Here is a 13,933-nt window from a genome sequence, read left to right on the forward strand (position 1 = left end):
GGGTTTGTTTGGAAAATAATGTGTGAAGTTTCCCACGGAAATTTTTTCCATAACGTTATTATGCGACATTTTCTTCGTAAGAAACTGGAAACACTTTTACTCGCATAGGGTATCTCTACTCTCTCATACGAGTGGCAAAATTTTGCAACAAACGCGCATGTCCACTTTTCAGCAAAATCAATTAATTTTTCCGAAACTCGTTTTTATTTTAATCGGAAACCAGTAAATATCAATCCTTAGACTTTATACGTTTGACAAAACTAGCTGCAAATTATTTATATCTTGTCGATTACATAGGTTCACGATGAGCTTGTTTCGGCATTTGTGTCAGTTTCTAGTATTCTTGTTTACAGTAAATTTGTATATCATTTTATTCTACGTCAATGTAATAGTAGTATGGGATTTTACCTTATACCATAGTTAAGTCTGGATAGAGTGACGTCCATAAAACATCTTGGAACGTAATTTCTATTTTGTACTATTTTGTTATCGTAGGTCAACTATCTACTTTCTACAGAAAAATAATTGAGGAATTTCATATTATCTATTTGAGAGTTATTAGTTATAGATCGTTCCGGTTTCAATGTACTAGTATTATGAGATTTTATCTTATACTGTACTTACGTAAGTATAGTGTCAGATAAAAATCTCGAGTACAGTTACTTTCACATAAAAAACAAGGATCTGGCTGCTATACGGGTTAAAGTGGATGTGGCTTGCAACAGACATGCAGAAATGAAGAGACCCAGATAGGATGAAAAACCATGAAGAAATGCATCAAAACGAGTCTTCGCACTGAAATCCCCAATAAAAACCGCAACTGGATGACACAGTCCTAAGATCTTTTCAAACTGTGGGTAAACGTTTCCCCATAATATGCGAAAATAAATCAGAATCTAGAAAGAAACACGCTCTTCAGTGTGTCAGTTGTAAATGTAGAATCTTTGCTTTATTTAATAATAGAGATATGTATTAGATTAAATTAAGAACGAGCTCAGCAATCTATTGTTAGATAATGCAGGCAATACACACAAGGATGAGGAAACTCTGATTTTGAGCATCTCATAGTGTAAAGCTGTGTACCACATTATCTAATGTTGCTGTTAGTAAATCTGTTTGTCCGCTCCATTTCTGGCATGGTTCGGCAACAGTAACCCAATTTTCAGATGAAAAGACAGTCTCTGTTGCAGGTATTTATTTAAAACTTGAGGAATTTCGCGCTAGTGATGCGTCGTCAAAATTACGTGTGTATTACATAAAGTTGTGACCACCAGCCTATTCCAATCCCTGCTACGTAGCTATTGACTTAAGTAACACATGAAAAGAAATTTCCGTAGACAACGCAAACCACACTAGTCAAGAAGTAAACACTGAATGGAGCGTAGCCACAATCATCAAAAATGAAACTGGAAGCCTGAAAACGTAAATAAATTTTTTATAAAAAAAATTTTCTAAAGCAGCCAACTATAAGAATGGACTTCCTGTATCTATGGGGACGAGCAGCCTATGCGGAAACTATTAAACAGTCATGGAAAAAGCTTGCTGTGGACAGGGATATCGCACAGTAGTAAATAATAACTGCGTTATGGAGTGTGTTGGCTGCGACAGCCAGCCGTGCACTGAACTAACGTGAATGAACAAGTCGATTGTAAGTCTCTTTATTTGAAACCTGGATTACAGTTGCTGAACAAGGCCAGAAATGGAGTGGAGAAACATATTAAGAAACTTGCCTCGTTGGATACCGTCTTCAGAAAAATAAATTTAAAATAATGAAAAAAATCTTAAATATTGCTTTTAATAAACATTGTTTCAGTGACAAGTAGTACCAGTATATTTACAGGGTGTTACAAAAAGGTACGGCGAAACTTTCAGGAAACATTCCTCACACACAAATAAAGAAAAGATGTTATGTGGACATATGTCCAGAAACGCTTAATTTCCATGTTAGAGCTCATTTTAGTTTCGTCAGTATGTACTGTACTTCCTCGATTCACCGCCAGTTGGCCCAATTGAAGGAAGGTAATGTTGACTTCGGCGCTTGTGTTGAAATGCGACTCATTGCTCTACAGTACTATCATCAAGCACATCAGTACGTAGCATCAACAGGTTAGTGTTCATCACGAACGTGGCTTTGCAGTCAGCCCAATGTTTACAAATGCGGAGTTGGCAGATGCCCATTTGATGTACCTGTGCTGCTAGAACATGTGCCTTTACAAGTACGACACAACATGTAGTTCATGCACGATGGAGCTCCTGCACATTTCACTCTAAGTGTTCGTACGCTTCTCAATAACAGATTCGGTGACCGATGGATTGGTAGAGGTGGACCAATTCCATGGCCTCCACGCTCTCCTGACCGCAACCCTCTTGACTTTCATTTATGGGGGCATTTGAAAGCTCTTGTCTACGCAACCCCGGTACCAAATGTAGAGTCTCTTCGTGCTCGTATTGTGGCCGGCTGTGATACAATACGCCATTCTCCAGGGCTGCATCAGCGCATCAGGGATTCCATGCGACGGAGGGTGGATTCATGTATCCTCGCTAACGGAGGACATTTTGAACATTTCCTGTAACCAAGAGTATGAAGTCACGCTGGTACGTTCTGTTGCTGTGTGTTTCCATTGAAACATCCCCTTTGAACAATTATACATGACTGTGCTTAACCTGACACACAATATTTTTTAGCGCAACGCAATCTGTCTTCCAAAAATCCCTACAAAAGAATGGCCCTGACTAACATTAACCTATACCTTTCACAAATCTCTTACCTCACCAAAAATCTTCGTTACTCGAACTACTGCAAAACAGCGAGCGCCACTACTGCCAGCTAAATGAAAGATTCAAACTACGGAAGGCACTAACTACTGACAGACATAGTTAGCAAATGAAAGATTTTAGTAGAGAACAAACAATGTATTTACCTTAATAGTCATCAAAAGTCATAATATATACAGCAGTTCATGACATCCATTTTTACAAATTTCAAAACTCCGCCATTTCTCTACCCCCATCCACCACTGCTGGCGGCTCACCTCCAACTGCGCAACGCTACGCGCTTTTCACATCCAGCTGCCGCTGCCCAACACTACAATGGCAGACAACAATGCAAACTAGCCACAGACTGCACACAGCACAGCCAGTGATTTTCATACAGAGCGCTACGTGGCGTTACCAATAAGAAAACCTAAACAGCCTACTTACATAGCCCCCATCCTCCCCACAAAAAATTTTACAAATTGTTTTGGGCAGTGGCCAACAATGATTTGATAAAATTTTTCATAATTACAATAACAAGGATATCAAATGCACACACTTATTGATACAATGTTGGTCAACAGCTAAAATTTTCTCACAATCCATAAAGACAGTCCAGATTGTTCATCACAGTAAAATTGCAGTGTTTTTCTCAAAGTCTGAGCAGTAAAAGAAAATGCACATGGAAGTAATGGATTTCCGTGCAGTCTTGAAGAAGTAGTGTTGTCCTTCCAACAGAAAGACAATACTGACTCTTGACATGCAGACAGGTAATGGGCCACAACAGAGCAAACCCACAGCAGAGTCATTCGACGTTTTGAAGAATATTGGTAGGTAGGTCATCACAGAGTAGACCCACTGTAGTCCTGGTAGAGAGTATGGTATTGGTGGGCCACCAGAGGTGCAGACCCACTGTAGTCCTTCTAGAAATAATGGCATTGGTGAGTCATCAAAGGTACAGACCCACTGTAGTCGTTGTAGAAATAACGGTATTGGTGGGTCATTAAAGATGCAGACCCACTGTAGTCCTTGTAGAGACGGCCAGCAGCCATCTGTTGCAAATGTGCAGGTGCACAATCACCATCGAAGAGTCTTGCGGACAATATAGCAAGTCCACAAACCACCACTTTTGCACTCACAAAGTTTCTGGAATAGTCCTTAGAACCAGCAATGCTGTTATCCAGTCCCTTGCTGAATTACCAACACACGTGCAAACACTATCAGTCCCTACTTCTCACATATTGTCCATATACTATGACCAACAGAAATGTGTGCAGTGAAATGAATGCCTACAAGTTACTTAATTTGATGAACTGGTGTCGATTACAATTTTATAACATGAGAATACAATAACAAAGGTACAAAATACATCATTAAAAACATAACAATACAGATAACATTTGTAGTAAAACAGGCTATACAAAAGAATAGAAATAAACATCAGTGTTACAGGAATTATGACATGAGTACATACATAAAAGCTCAGAATAACTTTCGAAACATCAACTTCACACATGAGCATTAAAACAAAACAAAATAAATAATGTCTAAACATCTTTACAAAGAAAATAACATAGTATTTGAAAAATTCTACAACATATCTCGTATCAGATAAACACATAAAGACAGGAAAAACACAAATACACAAGAGTGCACAAACACATACCAGAATAACACAGGAGGAAAGGACAGGGTTTGTTTTCAGTGTAGCATTTGGTACTGCAGTCCAACCCAAAACTTCATTCCATAGACCTTTCGTCTTATTTCAACATTTGTTTTCACCAAAACATCCTATCCAAGCATGCTTTCTGTATTTATATGTTCACATATTTCTTACCTCATTATTTATTTTCCATTATCTTACATCATTTATTTCCAAGAAAATCCTACCTAAACCTTTTGTCTCTAAACCCTACTTTTTTGTTCATATCCTCTTTTAAATACTTTTTTCGCCAACCATTTTCTTATAACTTCTCAATGCATTTCTTTCCATTCATCACAACTCATTCTCTTATATAGCCGATGCCATTTTAAGCTAACTTAAATCTACTGAACTCAGATGCTAAACTAAGGGACGAGGCAATGCAGCAGCACAAAACAACACAAACATCAATGACAAAAAATTCAAATTGGCAAAGCAATTGCAATATTACAACTAATATGAGGCAATGCGCAGCAAACAAGAAAAATAAATCATTAGTAAATTGGCTTAGAAGAGTAACACAAAGTCAAATTCAGTAACACTATGCCTGGCAAACAGCAGCAGCAAATGAAATAACTTATATCTAAATATGACATAGCCCAAGCAGAAAAAAACATTACACTAAAGTAAACAATCAGACAAGGGAAATGTATATTTACATCGTAATGTCTATGTAATTAAAGTGGTGCACCACAAAAACTAATTCTACAAAAAATTACCAAGTACTTGAAAAGAAAATTATATATGCAGTAACTGTTATTAGCCCCTTCTTATTGTTCTTTCCATTCCAAGAGCTCCTTTTTCGAAGAATGTGGATCATAAAATAATTATTTAATAAATCTGTTGACAGAAAGTGTTCATATTAGCAAATGCATTTAATTTTATTTTATGAAACCAATGCTGCAACACAGCTGGAAACCAGATATCAAATGAAATAAGCAACTCTGTACAAAGTAAAGCATAAAATAGTCATTCAGTAGTCATGAGGCATTTCATAAGTTAGTAGAAATTCTCTCAATTCTCGTAGATAGACACTTGTCCTAATCAGGTGTGCAGATGTAAGAATGTTTCCAAGTAATGAGCGTGTCATATTTGCGATGTTTTCTACAAAGGTATGTCAATAGCGAGGATAATGGTCTCATTTTTTTCTCCACCTAATGGCTTTCTTTTGTCAGACGACTACATCTCAGCTGGGCGCCCAAAACGCATTATGTCAAGGTCACTTACCTTTCTTACTGAAAGATTTACGACAGCAGTTTCCGCTATAGTGGCAGTCTCATATAAAAAATTTCACAGGTCAAGAATTTGCGTTACAAATCTGTAGAAACAAACTCCTATTGATATAACAGTGTCCAAAAATTTTCGGCGGCATTGTAATACATTCACGTATTTACATACATTTCATAATTCTAAAATACGATTCTTGGTTTCCAACATCCTTTTCCACAAAGCAGAGTCCCTAACCACTACTTATTATTCCTTATCGTATTATACATATAAATATTCGTCAACACTTCTTCAATATTTCATCATAAGAAATACGTAGCATAATCAAACTCCTCATATACGGTATCATCATCTTATTGATCATAAACATCCCTCAACAGCATAATACACATCGTCGTCATAATAATATCATAACATCTCAGTCAATTCTCAAAATCGTCGTAGCTTCCTCCAATAATTTCAAAACCTAAAAAAAATTCTCTGCTCATTTCAATAGTGTCATCTACCTCAAACGTACTTTAAAATCATGCTCCCTTACCAAATACATCATTCAAAGCTCTTATAGTATCACAATGGTTCCAAAAAAATGTGAAGAGTTCACACAGTACAGACAAAATACAATTTCATAAGTGTGAAGTTACCCAACTGTGTAATTACGTAAACATCTGTCACTGATGCAGTAAAATAAATATTTGTCTCTCTCAGTTAAATGATCAGATAGCTGTGTAATTCTGTGTTGGAGAAATATGGTACCGATGTGTAAAGTTGTATAAGCAAATACCATATTAGCTAGGGATCCTTGTGCTTGCCACACACATGGTACACAAAGTAAGTGTGTACCCCCCTGAGGATTAATGTAATTATACCCTCAGGTGTTTCAGATTACAACAATGGAATGAAATTAGTATGGAAAACCGTTGTATCATTGTACTTCAAATATCTTTAAAAATAAATGTTTTAAGTATAAAATTAATCACTCAAATACGTGTCCTGTAGCGCTAAATGTGCGTCTTGCTGTAAGATAATCTCTGTGGAAGTGTCGTAGTTATCGTCCTCCGAAAGCTAAGTTCTGCAGAAGCCAATGTACTTACCTCATGATACACCAAATTTCAAGTAAACCACAATGTTGCATTAAAATCTCATTAGCAGTACTGGTAAATGTTCTAAGTATGTGAGCCTTATAGTCGTTACGTAATCGTGCAACTAACAAGCAAGAATGCACACACACAATAACACTGTGTCGTCTCTTCACAATAACAATGCATTCGTAATCTCTGTTTAAATAAGTTCTCTTGGTTCTTGACTGGATATTTAACTTCAAACATTGTTGCATGTTAACAGATTCTAAGTCTGACTAAGCATACTAGTAATGTAAAGTGAAAAATTTTATAGCAAAGACTAAGTTAAAAAGCAGATTATCTTTCAATAAACGGTTTTACATGAGAAACGTGGTGCAGTCCTTTACTCTTCCTAGTACTCTGAGTTTCAACTTGAACGGAATTATCATGCGGTATACGTCGGTGAGGAGTGCTAAAATTTTTCTCAAGGTTAGCGTCAGTGTTATTTTTTCTCGGAGCCAGCGGGCGCACGCGGCTGCCTGCTGTGCGAGTCATTGTCTGTCTCTTTGTTGGCGCGCGCCGTTATTGGGATTAGGAGACCTAACTTCTACAAATTCACCATGACGAGAGGGCCCTGCCCTGTTTAAATCCCGCCAGTTCTGATGCAATTCAGTTCTGTCCTTACGATCACATCGTCTGTCGTCATGGCGGTAGTTCCTGTAGTTTCTTTCTTGTCGGTTAAGTGGAGGAGAATTTCTCCCTGAATTGTAACTGCGCGCTGGACTGTTGCGTCTAAAGTTATTCTGTCTCCCGTAATAATAATTATTTTGGTTCCCATATTGTCTGTTTCTCTGATTGTCTCTGTAATAGTCATTACCACGGAGAGGTGATCTTTCCCTGTAGTTATTACTACTCTGCCAACAGTTGTCATATGGGTGGTGGCTGTTTTGGTCACGATTTACGTTATAAGAATAGCCTTGTCGTGTATTATTTCTGTCATCGCGGAATTGTGACAGATGTGACCTGTAATTGTTGTACTCCTGTTTTCGCGTTCCACGATTGTCAGTGTCAATTTCCAGTTCTTGTAACAGTCCCTGAAAAGCTTCATTGTCGTCTTTGCAACGTCCTGCTAAAATAATATGTCGTAAATGTTCAGGTAATTTGATTAAGCAAATGCGGATGAGTTCTTAGGGGCTGTATGGGTTTGAAAGATACTGATTCTTATGCAACATGTCTTCAAAATATTTGACAAGACTGGAAAATTCAGATTGTTCAAAGTGTTTCATCATCATGATGCTATGTTTTACTCGGTCTTGTGTAGCTTGAGACCAATATGCTGAGAGGAAGGCATGATAAAGTTCTCCTTCACTGTGACAATCGTGAATGACTGATCGCAGTCTTACAGCTGGTTCATTCTCCAAGTAGCCACACATAAATTCTAACCTGTGCTCCAATGACCAGTTGGGAGGAAAACAATGAGAGAATTGATGGAGCCACGCTTGTGGATGAATGTCGTTGGCAGAATTCTTAAACGTTTTGAATTTACATGTAGTAATGAACAGCTTACAGTCAAAATCATCGTGTCGGCGAGTAGCATATCGGTCATTGTTACGTCGTGTCGGCGGTTCCATCTCAAAATCCAATGCGCCTTTCCAATTTCTTTCATAATTTCCGAAGTGTCCTGTGTTGTTATTTTGTGGTTGTTCCGTATTTCTATGTCCCTCTTCCCATACTGGAGCGCGAGTGTCCTCTGAAATATGTAATTCTTGTATTACCTGCATCAACTGATCTTGTACTTCCCGGATTTCTCTTTTGTACTGTGTATTAATTTGATTCTGATTTTGTTTGAATTTCTTAATTTGTTCATACTCTTCTGTGTCAGTGATGGCTACCGGTCTTGTGTCATTCAGATCATCATCTACCTTTGCAGATAAGTTAGTGAAGTGATCCGAAAGTTCGGCTACTTTCTCCGATAGTGTATTTATTTCCTCAGTGTGTTTTTCTGAGCCAAGTTTCAGAGTATCTACTGTGTCCTTTAAGTTTTCCTGAGTTTTTGCAAGTTGTGTAACCAAATCGTTAGATGCAACTGAGTCAATTTTAGCCCACAAGGTCTCATGATTTTCATGAACAATGGTTTGCAGTTCTTTTATGCCTGCTTCGTGATTCTGTAATGCATTTTCATGCCGCGAAAAAATAGGTTGAAAATGCTCACAAATTTGTGTTTTTACGTCATTACAGACTTTTTGACATTTAAATTCAATGTCATGTAACTCAGTAGTTAAATCTTCACGTGTTTGTTCAAGACTTTGTTCCATTGAGTCTAACTTTTGAAGCTCTTGCTGTGTTTGTCTCTGATTTTGTTCCAAGGTGTCTAACTTTTGAAGCTTTTGCTGTGTTTGTCCCATTTGTTGTATTAATTGTAATAACAATGCATTGGTGTCTGAAACATGTTCCTGAGTGCTTTTCGGCAGTGAATTTGCACCGGCAACATTCACATTTTGACAAGCGGAAAACGTGTCTTGACTCATTTGAGAAAACGGTGAGAACCCAAAACCTGAGTCTACAGTATTTGCAATAATGTGTTCTGTCATTCCCGATTCCTGAGGCGAGCTGTTGCCGACCGATCGATCGATAATGCTTCCCTGTTCACTACCTGTTTCACTGTCTACACCATTATTTGACGCCTGCTCCATTTCCCTATGCACAGTTACCAAATTACTACTTTGAACATTAGTAAATTCATTACTCGGCGGCGCTGATAAGCTACGCTCGTCGTCACTATTATTTCTCAGTTTACTTCGGTGCCTAGTGTTACATTTTTCACACGCCATTATTGTCACAATATTTCACACGATAACACAGAAAAGCACAATTTGAAGAGCATAATAAGATAACACATTAACATAGAAATGGAAATAATGTCTACTTAAATACTTGGTGCAAATCTACATGCATGTCACAACTGTTTTACTGTACAACAATGAAAGACTGCAACTACAAAGGAGATTCTCTCTACAATTACGCGCTAGCAATAAACAAAATCTACGCTAATTACACAAACTACAAGGAAAAAATCAGAAGATTCCAGTGAGGTATCCTCGGCTAAGGGTCGACATATGAAACGTCCCCTTTGAACAATTATACATGACTGTGCCTAACCTGACACACAATATTTTTTAGCGCCACGCAATCTGACTTTCAAAAATCCCTACAAAAGAATGGCCCTGACTAACATTAACCTATACCTTTCACAAATCACTTACCTCACCAAAAATCTTCGTTACTCGAACTACTGCAAAACAGCGAGCGCCACTATTGCCAGCTAAATGAAAGATTCAAACTACGGTAGGCACTAACTACTGATAGGCATAGTTAGCAAATGAAAGATTTTAATAGAGAACAAACAATGTATTTACCTTAATAGTCATCAAAAGTCATAATATATACAGCAGTTCATGACATCCATTTTTACAAATTTCAAAACTCCGCCATTTCTCTCCCCACATCCACCACTGCTGGCGGCTCACCTCCAACTGCGCAACGCTACGCGCTTTTCACATCCAGCTGCCGCTGCCCAACACTACAATGGCAGACAACAATGCAAACTAGCCACAGACTGCACACAGCACAGCCAGTGATTTTCATACAGAGCGCTACGTGGCGTTACCAATAAGAAAACCTAAACAGCCTACTTACACCATTCCATGATTAATGTGATTTGAAGAGAAGTAACAAAATGAGCTCTAACATGGAAAGCACATAACTTATATTCTTTCTTCGTGTACGAGCAATGTTTCCTGAAAGTTTGGCACTACCTTTTTGTAACACCATGTATATACAGGTGAGTCGATTGCACGTATCGGCATGCGGTTTTCGGCGAATCATAGCGGGCTATGGGGACATACGTTGGTACATGCACAATAATCACAACGTTTATATTGACCGAGATAATGAGGTAAGTACATGTTTTTTAAATGAGACTCTATACTTTTTTTACCACCATTCGAACGCTCTGGAAAATACGCGTATAGCGATGTAACGTATGTTGCTATTGTGATTCAAACTTTGCTTAAAAGAGGGCAGATGAGGATTTACCTACGTAGCGCAGGCCGTGCATGCTGCAGAGAGCACGGCAACTCGGTCCGCGGGTCGCGCGAGGCGTGTTTACAGTCTGGAGGCCGCTTCCGACCGCCTCGACCTTCAGTCGTACAATATTTCCCAGCGTCTTTTAAGCGAAGTTTCAGTCACAATAGCAACATGTGTTACATCACTATACGCGTCTTTTCAAGAGCGTTCGAATGATGATAAAAAAGTACAGCATTCCGTTTAAAAAACATGTACTTGCCTCATTATCTCGGTCAATATAAACGTTGTGATTATTGTGCATGTACCAAATTATGTGCCTCATAGTCGGCTATGATTCACCGAACACCGCTTGTCGATACGTGAAATCGCCCCGGAATAATGGGTGTGTTACGTCTTACGCGACTCACCCTGTATTTGCAAAAAGATGCGTTAACCAAGAGGAATTAGTTACTTGGATACATATCGGACATTTTCGTCAATAGTCCCCCCTTTGCACAGTAAGTACATAAATCGATGATCTTTTTATGAATTTTAATGGTCCTGGTGAAGATAAAAATATACTTGCGGAGGAATTTTTTTACTAGCATCCTCAACTATCTTTTACTCGTATGTAAAAATTAATGGCGCCCAATCAATCATTGAAATATTCGGATATGAACCTCCAGTTAGCATGAGGGCGTATGGCATTTCTCGCTAACCGACAACAAGTGATGCTGTTATCCATCTATCCTCGTGTCGTTGTGTAGTTACAGTTTCTTTTGTCCATGACTGACGAAGCGAATAGTACTCCGCCAAGTGAAGAATCTTTAAAACTTGAAACGGATAATTTGATATATATAGCACGCTCTTATGGCTACAACCGTAGTCTTGTAGATAGAATGCAGTACTCGAAATTACGCAGTACCAATAATAAGCTCCATAATTCTAATAATATGTCTGAGCGTATTTAGATCACTTGATCGTTTGTGCGTAAGATATCACGAAGGCTTGCACATCGCCTTAAGAAGGGTGGCGGCAGACTGTTATTCCTCCCGGGATCGGATTCAGTATAAGATTATCAGTAACGAACTAAATGGTAGAGATCGCTTTGCTAATTCTGAGGTCTACAAATTGACGTGCACCCAATGCCTTCGTGAATACATGGGACAGATGGGACGTCAGGTTAGAACGCGTTTTCGTGAGCACCTACTTACTACGAGGGAGACTGTGGAAAACAATTCTTCGTTTGCGGAGCATGTAAATGTTAGGAAGCACGTCGACCCAACAACAGATTTTTTACTTATCTTTTACGATGCAACCAAGGGTAAAAAGTTAACTTTGCAAGAGGCGTTTGGAATTATGAAGATTTGAGTCTCAGTGAGGAACTTGTCAATAAGAATAAAGTTTTTTATGGAACTATGATGACAGCTTAACAAAAGATCTCGTTAGCCGGTTCCTCTGTGTCTAAGTAACATCCAGCACCTGTTCCTCTATGTCTTAAGTAACACTAAGTAGGATTTGCCGTTTCTCTCCTGCCACTATGAACTCGCGTTTATTCCATTGATTTTCAACTACTTCTAAGGCATTATTTAATAGCTATTAATTTATTTAAGTTATTTTCTCCATGTACTATCTTGCATTCCTTTCAATTATCCTTCAGCATGTAAATGATGGCCACTAGCGCCAATCGCTGGGAGCTTACAGTCATCTGTTCATTCACGCAGCTCGCTGTCACAGCCAACACGCTGCACAGTGCAGTTATGTATTACAACTATGCGATATCCCTATCTACCGCTAGTGTATCTACACATCGGCTTTCTCCGTGATTTAGTGAATATGACTGTCTAATACACATATCAAAAAAACGTTTTACATCAGCCCTGTTCCCAGAACTCCTGAAGATAGACGTTGACTGTGCATATTGTATCACAGACACAGTCCCTTTGACTGTTCAGACCCGCCCAAAGATATAAACAACCATGCATGAGCAGCGCCTGTTAGACGGAGGGAGTCCGACAACCCATCAGTTCCAGTCCTTCCATCAGGAAGAAGGTACACGGCTCTTGTTGTCTGTAGTTCAACCACGCATAGACGGTCAGTACCGCGGTTCGATCGCGTCCGCATTGTTACTTTGTGCCAGGAAGGGCTCCCAGCAAGGGAGGTGTCCAGGTGTCTCGGAGTGAACCAAAGTGATGTTGTTATGACATAGAGGAGATATAGAGAGACAGGAACTGTCGATTATATTCCTCGTTCAGGCCGCCCAAGGGCTACTACTGCAGTGGATGGCCGCTACCTACGGATTAAGGCTCGGTGGATCCCTAACAGCAACGCCACCATGTTAAATCATGCTTTTCGTGCAGCTACAGAACGTCGTGTTACGACTCACACTGTGCGCAATAGGCTGCATGATGTGCAACTTCACTCCCGACGTCCAAGGCGAGGTCCATCTTTGCAACCACGACACCATGCAACGCGGCACAAATGGTCCCGACAACATTCCGAATGGACCGCTCAGGATTCGCATCACGTTCTCTTCACCGATGAGTGTCGCATATGCCTTCAACCAGACAATCGTCGAAGACGTGTTTAGAGGCAACCTGGTCAGGTTGAACGGCTTAGACACAATGTCCAGCGAGTGTAGCAAGTTGGAGGGTCCTTGCTGTTTTGGGGTGGCATTATGTTGGGCCGACGTATGCCACTTGTGGTCATGGAAGGCGCCGTAACGGCTGTACGATACGTGAATGCCATCCTCCGACCGATAATGCAACCATATCGGCAACATACTGGCGAGGCAATCGTCTTCATTGGCAACAATTCGCGCAACCACCGTGCACATCCATTGAATGACTTCCTTCAGGATAACGACATCGCTCGACTAGAGTGGCCAGCATGTTCTCCAGACAAACCTATCGATCATGCCTGGGATAGATTGAAAAGGGCTGTTTATGGACGACGTGACCCACCAACCACTCTGAGGGATCTACGCCGAATTGCCATTGAGGAGTGGGACAATCCCTGCCAACAGTGCCTTAGTGAACTTGTGGATAGTATGCCACGACAAATAAAGGCATGCACAATGCTACTGGGTATTAGATGTACCGGTGTGTACAGCAATCTGGACCACCAC

The sequence above is a fragment of the Schistocerca serialis genome, chromosome 2 (genome assembly GCF_023864345.2).
Source record: "Schistocerca serialis cubense isolate TAMUIC-IGC-003099 chromosome 2, iqSchSeri2.2, whole genome shotgun sequence".
Taxonomy (NCBI): Eukaryota; Metazoa; Arthropoda; class Insecta; order Orthoptera; family Acrididae; genus Schistocerca; species Schistocerca serialis.